Genomic DNA, 18019 nt, shown 5'->3' with positions numbered 1-18019 from the left:
GCACTTCCAATTCACCACAACTACAATGACTCAAACTTCGTCCTAGATCGATTTCTTATACTTGTATAGAACTCGATCTCGAGTACATTTTGAATCGAAGTTGATCTTGAACAAAGGCTAAAAAGACATAAACCTTATCTTGTGGGTTATTGGCCAGAGCTTTACCATACTTAGACTTGATCATGAATCCAATGTCTGAGATGAGTTTAGCATCCTGATGCCTTCACTTTGCTTCGGTACAATGGTTTACCTTTCAAATTTGCTTGTATGAGAGATGAATATGCTTCGGTATAATTGTTGCCCTTCAAACTTGCTTCGCTACTTTATTCCCACTTTGGTTGATTTGGGACGTATCGAAATTGACTTTGCCACCTGGCCGGTCCATGTTATCAGTAGAATTATGTGATTCGACCAGAATTAGAGATCATGTCGCTCACAAGTAGTTCATCCACGAACGCATGCATCTTTGCTTCATGATCTTGCAATCTATGTTAGTTGAGGGTAGTGATGTTAACACGCTCTTTGTTGTTAGCCATCAAACAAGGTGATCCCACCTCGGATACCAACAAACCCGGAAATCAACAAGTAGGGATTATTCAATAATAAAACCTCAGAACAAGAATACGAAGAAACCTCAAAGTTCATTTGATCGTATGAATAAGATGAGATTATGACTACAAATCTTAAAGTTATTTGAATAGAAAAATAAGCCCTAATTCTAGGACACCATTGAATATTTTTTTTCCGATAAGAAAAGGGAAGACGCCTGGAATTTACCAAACATAATAACAAAATTATAAACCTAATAGGATGGTGGATTATTCACTGGTGGTTAGAGCCTTTATAGTCAACCCACTGTGTCTCGGATTCAAGCCCTACCTTTACCTTTTAGTGTAAATTAGTGTAGAGTATAATTTATACTAAAAAAATAATAACATATAAAAAATAATATCCTAATAAATACTCATTATGAAATTAAAAGTAAAATACGAAATTAAAAAGAAAAATTACACATATAGTATACTTTTAATACTTAATTTTATATTGATATTACATTTTTAAACATTTCAAGAAGAAACAAAATTTAATAAATGTGAAAGATGGCATCATTAACTTTTTTTGCTTTGAAGTGTGAGTTACGAAAACACCCTTTATACAATAAATCAACCGTTGAGATTTAATTCTAGCAAAACAATTGCAAGCCCCATTCCGCCAACCAAAAAGCTCCATCGCTTCCCTCTCCCATCTTCTCCACTCACCCTTGATATTTCGCATGGTTGCTTTTGCATCAACCCAAATGCTTTGTCCTCTCCCATCAGTGGCGAAGCTACATAGGGGCGAGGAGTGGCGTCCGCTCCTCCCCTCACCGGAAATCAAGCCCAAGAGCGGTGGTTCCGCCCCTCCGGTCCCGTCAGAAGCGATGAAGTTCGTCTGTGTTTTCTGGGTTCATTGCTACTGTTCAGCTTTGCTGCAGCAAGTTTTCTTTTTTTTTGTATGAAAACCAAACCAAAACGACGTCGTTTTGGTACTGGTTAAAAAATTTAAAAACTCTTCAGTTGGACGACATCGTTTGGGTTATTGAGTTAAAAAAAAATTAAATAATTAAAGGAGTCCCCAGTGCCTTCATTATCCCAGACCCCAAGCGGAGAGTAGCAACTCCCCAAATCCCAGCCGCAACATCCTGTTAGCCTTCCTTGCTTCCAAAGTTCAAGCCATCTCCCTGCTGCCAGCTTCTAGGCGCCATCCTTTGGTTTGGTTGGCCAATTCTCTCCAAATTTTTTGATGAAATCTGTAATTTCTAAATTTATATTATCCCTAACCCTAATTCATTATTTAATACAAAATGTTGTTTAATTTATATAGAATCATAGAGTAATTGATCAACATGGTTAATGACTATTAATTATGGATTATTGATAAGAAATTCTATAAGTATTGATGAATGAAATTGTTATTTAGGGTAAACTTGAATTTTTTATTATTGATATTGATTAATTGAATTTTTGTTTATTGAATAATTTATATGATTATTGGTATTGATTGGTTTAATTAGTTATTAGTCATATAGTATATTCTACTTTAAGATTAAGAATCTAAGATTTTTTTTTTCTTCACATCATACCGTTAATTAATATAAAGATACTATATTGAGCCTATTATGTGAAGTTTTCAAGGTATAGAACGTCATCGGCAACTATTGTAATGTGTTTGTATTGATAAACCATGGAAGACATTACTATAAAGGGATTTGATTGTTATGATTTTTTTTAATCTTGCACTCTTTAAGTTCGCCCCTCCTCCCCACAAATCCTGGCTTCGCCACTGTCTCCCATCATCCATGCGGGTCGTCGCCATGGCTATAAGAATTTAATGGTTGTGGTGGTTTTAATTAATTAAGAAAAACATGGAGACTTAATGACAAAATCAGTCGCAAATCTTCTTTTTCTATTAATTATTGAATATTATCATTATTTCTCAATGCTATACATAATACCATTCAACTGTATAAAGTGTTATGGAGGGGGAATAAAGCTAAAAGTCTAATGATACAGTATAGTGGTGGTAGCAATATTTTGGCTTGGAATAGAAATCAAATTTTCGTCATCGGTCAGCAGGATTTAAGGATCTCTCTTTGTTTACAATTTACCAAATTATCGCAGATGTGTTAACTCAATAATTTTTACTAGGGTCAAGTTATTTGAAACTAATTCTGAAAAAATGGTTGAGGATGAGTTAACTGATTCGGTAAAAATGCTCGAAGATGGGTTGAACTGATTTTGCAAAAATGGTCGATGACAGGTTTAACTGATTCTGAAAAAATGGTCGAGGACAGGTTGAACTGATTTTGCAAAAATAATCGAGGACAAGTTGAACTTCTACGAAAATTTTCGAAAATGGGTTGAACTGATTCTTAAAAAATGGTCGAGGACGGGTTGAACTCATTATGCAAAAATAGTCGAGGACGAGTTGAACTGATCCTGCAAAAATAATCAAGAATGGATTGAACTTTTGCAAAAATGTTCAAAGACGAGTTGAACTGGTTTTGCAAAAATGATCGAGGACGGGTTAAACTGATTATGAAAAATGGTCAAGAACTGATTGAACTGATTCTGCAAAAATGGTCGAAGACGGGTTGAACTGATTCTGCAAAAATGGTTGAGGACATGTTAAACTGATTCTGCAAAAATTGTCAAGGATGGATTGAACTAATTATGAGGATACAAACTGATCTGCATAAATAGTCGAGAATCAGTTGAGCTTAGACACATATTAATTTGTTACAGTTGTGATGGTTGGGTTCTATAACAACCCTAAAGTCTTAGGGGTATGTCTGGTATTTTAAAACATTGTTTCTATGTTTTTGGCTGAGCTTTTAGTTGTTTTTATGTTTTTATCTCTCCTTGACATGTTTAAAAATTAGTGGAGTTCTTTAAAATATAAAAAAAAAATTTATCTCTATATATAAAGCTCCCAAATTAAAATAGGAAATAATCACCATAATACTCATTATGAAACCTAGGCAGAACTCCAAGTACCTAAGTTTGGTCAATAATTATTTTTCTTTTCTTTTTGCTCCTGGCATGGTGATGGTGTCCAAATATCAATCAATAATCTTATTTATGACAAAAAAAACTATAATCTTATTAATTATTATATTTCCTTATAAAGTTTGATAAAGATTTCGTGTGGATGTTATTCATGCAATTTTGCATGTATGTTGGTTGAGTCATTACATCAAACTCTAATTATTAAATTTCATGATACAACTCTGGCCGGCACGTTGGTCTCGAGCACAAATAAACCAAATGAAATCCACAAAATTAAACTGGCTTTGTATGTGTAATTATTGATTGTTTAACTTGTGATTAGTCACCTTATCCTTTATTATACAACAGATTAATTAAAAATTAGGAAATATAATAATAGAAAGGTGCCAGTTGTGATCTAGTTTGTATTGGCTCAGTTGCTAATTGTTGAATAACTTAGTCTAGAAAAAAAAATATATAATAATCGAAAGCCAAGGAAATTTGGTTGGCCAATTGACAAAAATTGTTTGGATATTTCTAAACTAGGTGACACGTTGCATTAGGAATTAGGATGGATGACCATAAAGAAGATTTGTGTTTTTCTTTTGGGTATAATTAAGGGTGGGTTCGGTTCCAATCGATTCGGTTTTTTGTCAAAATCAAAACCAAACCGAATTTTCGGTTCAATTTTTTTTGGCTCTGGTTTTGGTTTTATTCTTTGAATACCGTCAAAAGGATGGAGATGTCAACTTCTTACAAAGGAATAATATGATTTCGAAGAAATAATATTCCGAATTTTACAATGCGTTGTTCAAGTATGGATCAAATTAAAAGGTTTTAATTTGATATGGAAAATCATGCTTAAGCTTAAATGTTTTAGAATCTGAACAAATCTTTGAAGATTTCTAACTAATTTTGGTGGATAAATTTTTGGCTAACAGGAATAACTATCAAAGAAGGATAAAGTGAGGAGGGTCCTCCTCAAAGGAACATAAATATTCATCATCAATTGAAGGTGGCTACACCAAAAGAAAAGGCAAAAGAAAATGGCCAAGGAGGAATTTGTGTCAAGTTAGTTTCCCTGGTTGACGGCTTGGTTTAGCATGTTCATTCATTTTCATAATAAATATATATTAAATCATTAATAAATATATATATCGGTTTGGTTTGATTCGGTTCAATTTGGTTTGGTTTTTTTTATTCGGTTTTTTTCGATTTTCGGTTTTTTGAACCCACCCCTAGGTATAATGCTATAGATGCAAATCTAGTAGTATTAGTATGGATTTGGAAATAAGAAGTAGATCATTTAAATGTCTTTTTAGTCAAAATAGTTATTGAAATTAGCATAACTCTTCACTTTGGTCTCTAATAAAGAAAATCGATAGAAGTGGTTTCTGAGTTTGTCTACCGTAAATCATTTTGGTCACTCTGTCAATATTCTCGTTAAGTGGAGGAGTTGGTTTGACAAAAATAACCCCTTAAAATGGTGGTCACGTGGTCGTTCACGTGACAATTTAACAATGATGTTGATATATTTTTCACGAAATTACCAAAATGTTTTCGTTTGTAATAAAAAAAAATGTTAGAATCAAATTCGCGTGCCACCGACTACGTGCAAGAAAGCAAACAACCAAAGTCAAACCTTAGGTATTAGTGGGTACTAGCCAAAGGCTTTCCGACGGTTAAGTTAGTAAGCAATATTAAAACTCGAGCAGTGTGCAAGAGAATAGACAAGGAGTTTGCACGAGTGAGTTGTATTACCAAAGTGCTACCAGAGATTTGCTCCAGATAACGGTATTTATACTAGTCGGGAAAGACACTTTTAGGATATGAAATTTGCATTAAACCGAGAGAATCCAAGAGGATATCTATGACTAGATATTGTTTTTTTTTTTTTTTGGAGTGAATCCCTAAATTGTAGGAATCTCCAAAAATATAGGAAACTAAAATTGGTACCAAGTGGAATAACCTTCAATTTAAAATCTATATACGTGCTTGTTTGACTAGTCAACAATACTCATCAACTAAGCTCGGATCAGTGTTCTAAAAATCGCTCTAGGCGGCCGCCTAGGCGCTGGGCAGTGGAGGCTCGATGCGATTTGGGGCAAATCGTTTACAGAAATCGGGAGGGAGCTAGGCGCTCCCTAGGTGGTCTAGACGTTCTAAGCGGTGCTAGGCGACATGTCTAGGCCAATTGAATCTCGTTTTCAGCCGCTGGTTCTGCAACTTTTGTTTCAAACTCTCTTCTTCAGCTTTATGCACAGTTCTTATCATCGTCTTCTGCATTGCTCTAAATCATGCTATCTGGTTTAAGCAGACTTGCATATGCAACTCAAGCTCTCGCAAAGCCTAGACTTGAAGAATAACGAAATTTACAGAGGAAAGGGGAGGAAAACGAAACAGAAAAATAACCAAATAGGAGAGAATATGTGAGAGAGGAGGAAGAGGAAACGAAATCAAAATAAAGGGCTTTTCGTTTTTCAAATGTCAAAAGGTGTTGTAATGTGCACCACTTTTCTGTATTTGCTGTCATTGCCCCACCACTAACCTTATCATTAAATATTATAATTGCTTTTTTTTATATTATTTTTGGCACTATTAAATCTTTGACATGGGATTGAGACCTTGGGTAATGTGAGAGAGGTAGAGTAAATCTTTCGATTTGGGTTCCATCGATTGGATTGATGTGGGAGAGGTGGAGGGCTCGTGGGTTTTATTTTTCTTTCTTTTTTTATTTTTATTTTTTATGTTGTATTATTTTTTTAAACACCAAACCATATTATATACTAAAAATCTTAAGTTACAAAATGATATATATGACACACCCCGACCGAGATCAAGGCATGTTGGCCGTCACGTAAGGGTGACGTAGCTATGTGCAAAGTGCGGAAGCAATAAGGATAATAAATATATGAATAATTAAAAACCGAAACTACTAGAGTGCACTAGAAAACAGGAAGTGTTAGAAGTGAGATACAAAAGTAAATACTCCTAATCAGAGCATAACAAGTCTATATGCAGTCCAGTAGGACAAGTACTAGTTATATAGTACCATAAGATGTCCTACAATTATATTATTATGCCAGAACCGTCGAAGTCCTCAAGGCCACCAACAGCAAGCTTACCTAAAACCTGGAGGGGCGCAAAACAGAAAACGTGAGTGGGCAAAAACAAATGTTTTGCAAAACCAATTCATTTATCAACATTTCTAACCCCTCGCTGTAAAACATGTATAATTTTTCCTAGAATTAGAATATAAGCATATGCATAATTATTTATGTAAATATATCAATTCAAATCATGCTTCACATATTCATATTCATATGTATGCCATGCCAAGATATAACAGAGTAAGTCAGGTGAGAATAACTTCATAGAAATATAACATATTAGCCGGAACCCCTGTGGTAGTATGTACGACTGAATTCATGGCTCAAAAGTCAATCTAGCCAGAGTCACTACTATGACTTATACGACATTATACTGCACAATGGTCGGAACCAAATGAAAAGGTTTGTACGACAATACTGGGTGTAATATAATTATGCTCAATACTACTCTCACATAATATCTGGGAGATAAATTGCTAGTCACATACGAGTCGGAACCATAGTAAAGGTCTATACGACAAGACAATGCACCTAAATTGGATCCAATATGAGCATATGGTGCGGGAGGTAGCATTATAAACAGGCATGTGCCATATCTCTGGCTAAATCATAATTACCCTAGGTGCAGTTTTATGAGCTCAACGTTATTCAATCACATATCACATCATCGATAATTCACATAACCAAACATAACTCACCTGAGCTTACCTGAGCGTCCACAACACCACAATTGTATATATAATGCATCATATACCAATTCATATACGAATTATAAATTTATATGCATGGCGTTCAAGGCATAATCTCATTTAAACATATTTTCTGGGAAAATATTAAGTATATAAATATATACTGAAAACCAAAAGCTCACTCACTGGTATGTCGAAGGATCGTAGCCCCCGAGTCACCCTTGAACGCGCTCGTCCTCGGGATAAGTTTCACCTATATGCGAATTAACTATGAAAACGTTATTTAAAGCACATAGACAAAACTAGCTAATAACTTCTCATACAATGCTCAAATGGGGTGTTTGAATATACCAATGTGATCTACACAACTCCACGAACATCCCCATATTTTTAGAAAAATTTTCCGACCATCCACGCGCGGGCACGTGCTTGGCACACCCACGGCAACAGTGACGCTGTTAGGAATATTCCGTCAAATAGTAACGGAATCCGTTAAAGTTAACTAACGCCGTTGGAATATTTCGTCAAACTTGACGGAATATTCCGTCATCCCTAACCTTGGACCTCCGGCGACCGTCGTCGGCGCCGGAAATTGGGGAATTTTCTAAACCTTATATCTCCGTCAATTTTCATCCAAAATTCATGAAATTTAAACCATTTTGAAGATCTTATCAAGACGAACAAAGCCATACCTTTTTCGAGTCCCAAAACTCACGGGATTCGCCGGAAAACTCCACGATATTCTTGCCAAACCTACAACTCACCGTTCTTGTTATTCCGACATCCAAATTCTTCCAATGAACCACTCCTAGCCTCGTGAGGACCTCCTTAAGCTACCTATAAGCTCCAAATTCCTTAAAACCTTCAAAATTACGTGTGCATGAACAGTGCACAAAGTCGGGGTTAAGGTTTCTCAGGTTTTTGAAGGTTTCCATTCTAAAAAATGGTAGCAATGAACTCAAAAGCTTACAAGGAACAATAATCTTACCTCTTTGACGTCGATCCATGAAGTTTGAAAGGGTTTTGGTGTCGTCCGTACATGAGGGAAGAAGAGAGAGTGGGTCCGAAGGTGAGAGAGTACGGGAAAGAAGAGAGAGAGGGAGAGTGTGTGTGTATGTTCTACGTGGGTCACCAATCAACCAAAAAATAACATCTAAGTCCCCAAAGTATGTCACACACACACTACAAAGTTCAACATCCAAGGTTAAAACCGTCATTTTACATCACCGATAATAGTAATTCGAAACGGGCTGTGACAATATATATATATATATATATATATATATATATATATATATATTATTCTTTTTAAAAAATTAACAAGAAATTTACCTATATATATTATTCTTTTGTGTAAGTATTAATATGCACTTATTTACAAGATATAAAAGAAATTTACCTAAATCTGCCTAGACCGCCTAGGCGCTAGGCGCCAACCCGCGGCCCAACTAGGGCCTAACATTTTTTAGAACCTTGGCTCAGATATGCCAGTTTACTCACAACGGAAAAAGTCAAATTAAAGTTCAGTTTACTAAAAAGTTCCTAGTTAACTAAGATCCAGTTTAGTGCACATTTTAATAGTGACAAACTTACTTGCAAGGACTTATCTATTTGTGGATAGTGATGAGCATATATCACAGACAAAAGGAAGATAAGTAAACTAGTAAAGCGATAAATTGCACGAGATGTTTTTGGCTGGTCAAACCCATCTTTGGGTTAAAAAACTGGGAACTCACAATTGAGTCCAATCCACTAGTGAAATCAAGATTCTTACAAAGTATCCACACAAGCTCAACTTATAGATCCTAATCTACGGAGCAGCTGGTACCTTTGTGTAACCTTACCTTTCACGAGATGGATTTCTTCAGTCTTCACGAAGTGGCAGCTCTTCCTGAGCTTTTTACCTTGTGGCACCAAAATCCAATCAACATATGCAAATGATGTCATGATGAAGTTGATGCAAATTTGGATTCGATATCTAGTCAGTTTCACCAGTCAAATGCTTGAAAAATGAAAATGAAGCGAATCTAAAAAGAGGTCAGCTCAAAGATTTGAAACTAGAGATGCTTGACCTAAAACAAAGATCAAAATCACAAAAGCAATGCTATCCTAATATGCAATGATGTGGGTGTTTAGTGCATGAATGTGAGAAATAAAACTTTCCTAGCCAAATGAAAAAGAAACACTAGATTGTGCTTTTATAGTAGGGCTTTGTTTCAGACAAAAAGAGGGAATGGAAAGGTCACGTGTCATGTGCAAAAGCAATCAGAAAGGATCTAAGGTTGAAAACACTCTCTGGAAAAACTGTTAGAAAGCCCATGTGGGGTTTTTAAAGTGTGTGCCCAGCTCACGTGATAGCAACAAGAAAATTTGACTAGATAGAATGAACTAGAAACAATGGCAGGAAATGTATATGAATGAACAAATCCTTGATGTAGAGAGATTAAGCTATTGAGATGAATATTTCCAACAACATGATCCCAAAAAAGTATTTTAACCCTAAAACCAACTAGAGCATGTGTGGTACAATTTATAACATTTGACAGGGGAAGCTAAAAATAAAACTAGACTTCACAGAAACTCATATGATCCCAAGTTGGATCAAGTTTTGGTATCTTGCGAAACAAGAATGGTCAATCTTAGTGAAGTTTGGGAAAATTCGCCTACCTTTCCGAAGTACAGTAAGATGTGGTGGCATCGTTGGTCCATTTGAGCAGCTCAATCCGATCGGAGTTGTTGAGTATAGGACCAACTTCTGAGGTACGCGTATTCCGATCTGCCTTATTTCAACCCTAAAAAATCATAGTTCCACAATATCAATAAAACTTTAATCGTATTAAATGTGGGATGCATCTTAGCTTTTGAAATCAACTTACTCTTCTAAAAAACTAACAATTGATCCGATATGATTCTCTTTTCAATATAAAGGAGTTCTCAAGTTTAAATTCTAGCATCTCTATGGATAAGAAAAAACCTAAAAAAATTATTATTTAGGAAAAATATGTAATTAACACTATGAAAAAATTATTCTGTGCTCTAAATGTACTAAAATATAAAACAAAATAACAATTTTAGAGAGAGAACTTTTTTTTAGAGTGTCAACAATGACACCTTATTAAAAATTGTTTCAATATTCTAAAGGGTGTTTTTTGAACAAACAAATCGGTGTGCATTTGACACTTTACGCAATGGAGACCAATCATACATATGCGCTTTAGTGTGGGTTCGATCATCACAAATTTTTCTCTATCTAAAATCATCTCCAACCCTTGGTTAAAACCTAAAATTTTTAACTCAGAAATAATTTTTTTGCTTCAACCCTTATTGGTTAAATTTTTAGTCCGAGATTACTCAAGAATGAATTTTGGATAAATTTTTCTTGAAGTAACTTTCTTAAAAATATAATTTATGTAATTATTCTAATTTAATTTTATGAACATTTTAACCTAAAAATATTTAGATTCCGATAAATATTGAAAAACCGCTAAATGGACACCATAAAACTTGTTGAACACTATGAAAGAATATGAAACACATGAATTTTTTTTTATAATTATTTTAGCTGTTGGATTTAATTTGTACGGTTAAATATTTTTTACTGTTGGATTTGATCGTATAAGATCTTAACTGTTAGATTCAATGAATTTATAAATATAAAACTAAAAAAATTCACATATAAGGTGAGTCATCCCACTAACTTAGAGGAAAATTATGGCCTAAATTTGCCCCACAAATGAATTTTGGGTTAAGACTCATATTTGGCTAAGGGTTGGAGCAAGTGAAGTGGGTTTAGAATCTAAAATTTGAGTTTTACTTCAAAAGTTGAAGTAGTTATAAGAATTAAGAGTTTAACTTACTTACCAATAATTTGTGAAAATAGAACAAAAATGGTGCTTGTGTTGTGTGGCTCACCAAGAAAGGAAATAATAGGAACAAGTGTTGTGTATGTAAGAGCAGTTCCAGCCTTGTAAATAGGCCAGGGGACAGGGGAGAAGAAAGGGCCCGAGGGCCTGTCAATGTGCTCCAGCCATGAAGAGCCCGAGCCCGTGGAGAAGGCCCGAGCAGGGGGCCTGTCAATTTGTGACAGCCCCGGAGCCCGAGCTCCAAGCCCATTTTTTATTTTTTTCTGTCAGGCGCGTGCACCCCACTCGCGCGTGGGGGCGCGTCACCCGATAGCTTTTCAGAAAAGCAGTCCGCTTTTCAGAATGTCACAGTTACTGTTGGGAAGCCACGTGGCTTCCCACGGTCCGTTCGATCTCAACGGCTCCTTCATTTGGACCGTTGGATCTCAACAGTAAAAAAAAAAAATCTTATTTAATATCAACCGTTCGATCTGAGATCAATGGTCGATATTAATATGCTTTATAAATAAAGAAAAAATAGTTTTAAAATTAAGAAAAGTTACCGTTGTGACACGTGGTACAATCTGGAGTGTTGGAATTCAAAAATTTTTAAATCCAACGGTAGAGATTAATTATTTGAATAAAATTTAAAAAAAATGGAAAAAATCCGAAAAAATTGTAAAAAATCTGAAAAAAATTTGTAAAAAATTGTTTTTACTTTTCTATAAATACCACTTCTCAAAAGATTAATTATCTTTTCGGATAATGACACGTGGGGGAATTTTGAACGAGTTAAAATCTGATCAAAATCTATCATCAAAGATTCTCAAAAGATAACGACACGTGGCACGATGACATTGGATAAAAATCTTATCGAAATCCATCGCTAAATAATTGTTTTTATTTTATAAAATGACACGTGGCGCAACGAGAACGATTTAAAAACTCTTATCCGAAATTACAAATAATTTTATTTTGTATTATTTAAACAAACAAAAAAAACTAATATTTTATTGCCTATTGCCAGGAGGGAGAGCTCTAAGGGTGGAGATGCAAATGAAAATTACTGTTCATTAATGGAAGTTACTATTCATTAAAGGTAGTTACTGTTTAAAAGGGTGGATTCAATAGTGGATTGCCAGGGGGAAAGGCTCCATGGGTGGAGTTGCTCTAAAGGGGAGGATCGGCTTCACAGTTCACACTGTATGTGTGTGACGTAAGCTATGACATGGATAAGACCCACCAAACAATGGTTTGTGGGTCCCATATTGGACGCAAAGTCTAGGAGGCTTTTATTTTGTCTCAGGTTTCCTCTTTTGCACATTTTCCGTTTGGACATTTGCAAAGTTCCGTTTTCGTTTCAACACCTACCCAATCTTCGGTTTAGACCATCCTTTTATTTATTAATTTTCTAACTTCCTACGTTTTGCTTTTCACTCTACAAAAATATCAAAGCTTTTTTTTTTTAGGAAAACTAATGAAAAAGGTTTGAAAACTTTGAGTTTTAAAAATAAGGACAAAATAAAGGGTAAAGTAAATAGTACCAGGATTGACTTTTTAGTGTAAAAATGTGGTTTTTCGTTAAAGTGAACAGTACCGGTTGTTTTTCGTTAAAGTTCCCTTTTTTTTTCCCTATAATTAAAGATGGCTGAACTGGCACACATTAAAAAAAAAAAAATCCGTGTAAACGACTTGCAGATAGAGTGAATAAGAGCATTCATTTATTAAGTTGAGAGGTGACAATATGATTGATCATATAAATAAGTTACAATATGATGTTTTCAATCACAAATAAGTTTTATCAAACATCTTGGTCTAATCAATTATTGATTTCAGCTAGTTTTTAACACTCATTTTTTAGTCTTCTATACTTCACCTATGAGGAAAAAAACAAAGGAAAATATTAAGTTAGTCGGATGTAAACTTAGCATTATGTTATATACAAGTTCTTTTGACCATCATTTTAATTGATTGCTCTCCCATGTTAGGGTTAGGGTAGGTCCCACTTTATAAAAATGCAAGAGAAAATTTGTATAGTGATGAGTGGGATTTGACATTTTGGAGTGACAATACGAACGCCAAAGACATTTTTATTAGCACCTTGAAAAAGTCATTGTATACTCCTTCTAAGTGTATTTTTCAAGGTTCTAGAAAACGCTAAGTGTTGGTTGGGTGGCGAGTAGGGGTTTAGTGCCTAGTCGTCTGAGTGGGAGCCTAGGTGAGCAGGGTTTAGCACCTAGTTGTCTAGGCGGGAGCCTAGGCGAATTTTTAATTTTAATTAAATATATTATATACCACATAAATAAATGTCTAGTTATACCTAAAAAAATACATAATTGTATTAGGACTTATAAATTGCAAAGTAGAATGACATACAAATTATAAAGTATTAGAACATATTCAAAACATGGGGAACGAGCATATAATGATTGTTCACCTAAGTATCTTAACAAATCTCTTACAATTTATTGAAAAAATAAAATGCAAAATTGAAGTTATCTATTTTCTGTCTTAGTGAGAGTCGTGACCTAGGCAGGTGCCTAGGCAAATCTAAGCTCCCTTTTCCTATTTTGTTAAATGCTTAGGGATTAATCGTGACAGTAATCAGCTGTCTAATGTTTAGGCGGGACCTAAGCCGTGCTAGGTGTGACAACCCGTTCCAAAAATTTTGTTTTCTATTTATTTTAATCGAGAGAATTGATGAAAATACCCTAGAAACGAGGTCATTGACTTTAGTTTACCATATTTTAGTAACTCGTACGTGTTATTATTTGTTGTACTCTCGAAGTACTCGACGATACGAACGCGTAGGCATAAGCAGAAGCGAAAGCAGAATTATGGATAAAATTTTATGAGACTTTGAGTACTGAAGTCAAATAGATAAATTTCATAATTGGGAAATATTTTTGTGACTTGGTTTTTGGGAGCCACGTGAGTGGCTGTAAAGGAAAAAGAGAGAGGAAAAAGGGTTGTTGCCTAATCGAAAAAAGGGATGGGAGGAATGAAAGCTAGGAGTGTGGATGGACCAACCAGGAGAAGAGGGAGGAGAGTCTGACCAATCAGGAAGAGAAGAAAGAAGGAGAAAGGAGAGAAGGGAGAAACGGAGAATCACAACCCACAAATTGGTAACCTGACCCGGTCGGTGTTCTTGCCATTTCCGAAGGGTTTTGGCCCATTTTTCTGACGAATTGCATCAAACCAACCTTTGTAAAACCCTCCATGACCTTCCCTCTTCCTATTACACCCCTAAAATCAAGGGTTTTGGCTTTGAAATTGGGAGAAACCGCACAGAGGGGTGTGGCGGGTTTGGGTTCAATTGACCTAAATATGAAACTAATCACACCCATCTCAACCACCATTAGACTTCCCTTGAGGTATGGAACAAAACCCAATCAGTTGTAGGGGCGGCGGATCATCGAGGAGGAAGAATCTAAGCACACCCACATTTAGGGTTCTGACGAATTTTAGCTAAATTGGAGCTTTTCCAGGCCAAATTAAACTTAACTGCAGGTATAAAGTTTACTCTAATCATTGAGATCTTCATTCCTATAAACTTTGGTAATTTTTGGAAATAGTTGGATTTTCCGGTGAGTCGGGGCGGTCGACTGCCACCCGCGGCGGCACGTGTGGCGGCACGCGGCCAGTGGGCCGCCAATGCTATTTTTAAGTTATGTTAAATATCTTGATTTTAGTTTTGATATTTGAATGATGTAGGTTGGTCGTTGGAATCCAAATTCTCTACGATACATTAATAGGTCATTGTATGAATCGATGATCCGACCGTTAGATTGTCACCAAACTTTAATATGTTTTAGTAAATAATATTTGAGGACCATAGGAACTTACAGATCGGGAGTCCGATATATGGATCTTCCCGAATTGAATTTGTAAGTTCATGAAATAAAAGGTTAACCGCCACTTAGTTTTGGCAATTGGCGGAGATCCGACCGTTAGATCATAATGAAACCTTAGGATGTTGTTCTAGAAGTATAATTTGAATATTTGGAAGTAAAATATTGGAAATCCGTGATGCAGATCTTCCGAATTGAATTACGTTTGATGTAAATTATGTATTTTATCGATCAGAACTCTGAGATGTGATTTGATAATTGGTCATAGGCGACGATGGTTCGTGATGTCTCTACATGCGTGCTAGAGAGTCATGGCACGGACCTGGTCTTTTCCATTTTATCGCGTATTATATATGTATAAATATGATTGACAATTCCATAAATGTTTATAAATTGATTATTGCTTATGATTACTGTGAATGCTTTGAAGTACTATGTGAACTACGAATGACTTGATCCATATTTAGGGTACGTAGGCAGTCTAACAAGACGTTAGATGCAGCCATACAATATTTGAAACAAAAACCTTGTTTGGGAATTGAGCAATGTGAAGGAAATTGGTGAAAATATGAGATTTAACCTTATGTTTTTAGTGATTGGATGTTGGTCATAAATCAATGTGGAAGGAATCAAGAAACTAAAATAAGGAAACGTAAGTAATGATTGTTAATTAAACTAGTGTTTAGTTGGACTTATCCCCGATAATCATTTCCGAAAATAAATAATTCGGGAGTAGGGCGTTATGGATTGTGCATTTTGCGCCACATTATATATATTGGAAAAATACTATGATATGGTTGAGTTTTAGATTGCATTATGGCATATCCACGTGTATACTACCTGCACAAAATTATTATGAATGCTTTGAAGTGCGAAGATGAACGTGGAACCCACAGGTAAGTTTAGGTGAGTTATGGTATTAGTTGAAATGATTGAGTTATGGCATGATCACATTATGTTTTAGGCAACTCCAACATTGTCGTACAAGTTGCCTATGAGTTGTATATGTCACATGAGATGCATTTAGAGCTCATAAACCTGCACCCCGGTGTTAGTGCTCCCGCATATGGCCAAGACACAGTCCTTCACGTGATGTTCACCTTTCGCACCTTACGCTCATCTTGGATCCAAGGTAGGTGCACATGCCTGTCGTATAGACCACTAGGTGGTTCTGACTCGTAGGTGACCCGCGATTATTCGCACAGTCTTCATGTGATTATAGCACTTGAGCGTATTTGTTTACACCCAGTCCTGTCGTACATACCACCTTAAGTGGTTTCGACTCGTGTGCAGGTATACTGATGAGATATGGATAAGTTGTACATGTCACTATAGGTGACTCTCGACTTATGAGCTAGCATATGTGATAAGATATGGATAAGTCGTATATGTCATTATAGGTGACTCCCGACTTATGAGCTAGCATACTGATGAGATATAGATAAGTCGTACAGGTCACTATAGTTGACTCCCGACTTATGAGCTAGCATATGTGATGAGATATGGATAAGTTGTATAGGTCACTATAGGTGACTCCCGACTTATGAGCTAGCATATGTGATGAGATATGGATAAGTAGTACGGGTCACCATAGGTGACTCCGACTTGCGTGCTAGTATGGGTTATTAATCACATGATTATTGATTTTGCTGATGAGATGCTGTGTTGTGGTATATTTATGGTTTACTATTGATATACTTTGGATTTCACATTGATACGTGATATGATTTTCTGGAAACTATACATGTGTTGCAGCGAGGGGTTAGAATGTTGTAGATGGTTTCTATTAAAATTTCATTTCTAGGGCCACTCACCCTTGTTTTGGTTTTCACCCTCCAGTTTTTATTAGCTGAGCTTTCTTATCGTTGAAGATTCGTGGCGATTCTTAGTATTGGAGATTCTTTTGAGGGTACGATTCTTAATCCACTTTACTTTACTTATGCTTTAACGTCACGTGTGAAATGAATTTATTCTCGCTCACCAGCGCCTTCTGGTATTTAGGCACTCTTAGGTTTAAATTTATTCACATTTTTCCACATCCTCACACTTTATGATTTCGTCACCTTCCAGGTGTCGGCCAACGCAGCTCGATTCGAAGTCCTAGTGGACATTCCGGGTCTGGGTGTGTCACTAGGCATGAACATTTAGAACATTGATATTTTGAATTATAATTATATATATTTAGAAGAAAACATGATTTATTTTAACGTATCAATAACAATAAAAAATAATCATCGATATTATCCTCAAACAATAGAATTACATGAAAATATATTGGACCTATGATCATTTAATCGTGAGTCACCATGTACCTGAAAATAGGTAGACAAAAGGGAAGGACTAACCATCACAATGTTTTCCCATGTAAGCTGAAATTTTTGTAGACGACAATGTTTTGCGTTATTTACTTATTTGTACCACGTGTTTCAAAGTGTCTATTTAGGGTACAGCACGTGATACCATCTAATTTAATCCTCATACTTGAAAAGGGAAGAATTGCATTCTATATGGATAAAATGGTGTCCATCAATCACAAGTACTTCAAAGATCATCATTCGACTACAAAAATCATGGTCATCAACTGCTTGACTCTAATTCAATAGTTAATTGGTTTTAACATATTTGTACCGAGCCAAATTAATTAAAACAATGTGCTCTTCTTTTTACATCTAAGTTCGAATTCCTATTTTCAAATACAGATAACTTTAGTGTGCTCTTCCTTTTACATCCAAGTTCAAATCCCCATACTCGGTTTTTATATTTGTCAATGTGGTCACTCTTGTTTAAGACTCGTTTAGAGTGGTAAATAACTTATTATGAGAGCGACATGATCACTTGCAAGAAGAAGCACCTTTTTGTATGCTTCTTCATAAAATCACTTAAACATCACTCCTGCAAGTGATTTTAGTAGTGCCAAAGTCATTCACAAACGTACTCTTAAGAGTGTCATCTTAATGAGTATTACAAAACAAAAGAATATGGAATACTGGTTTTTGTTAT

Source organism: Malus sylvestris, chromosome 5 (genome assembly GCF_916048215.2).
Source record: "Malus sylvestris chromosome 5, drMalSylv7.2, whole genome shotgun sequence".
NCBI lineage: Eukaryota > Viridiplantae > Streptophyta > Magnoliopsida > Rosales > Rosaceae > Malus > Malus sylvestris.
This window is presented reverse-complemented; position numbering follows the sequence as displayed.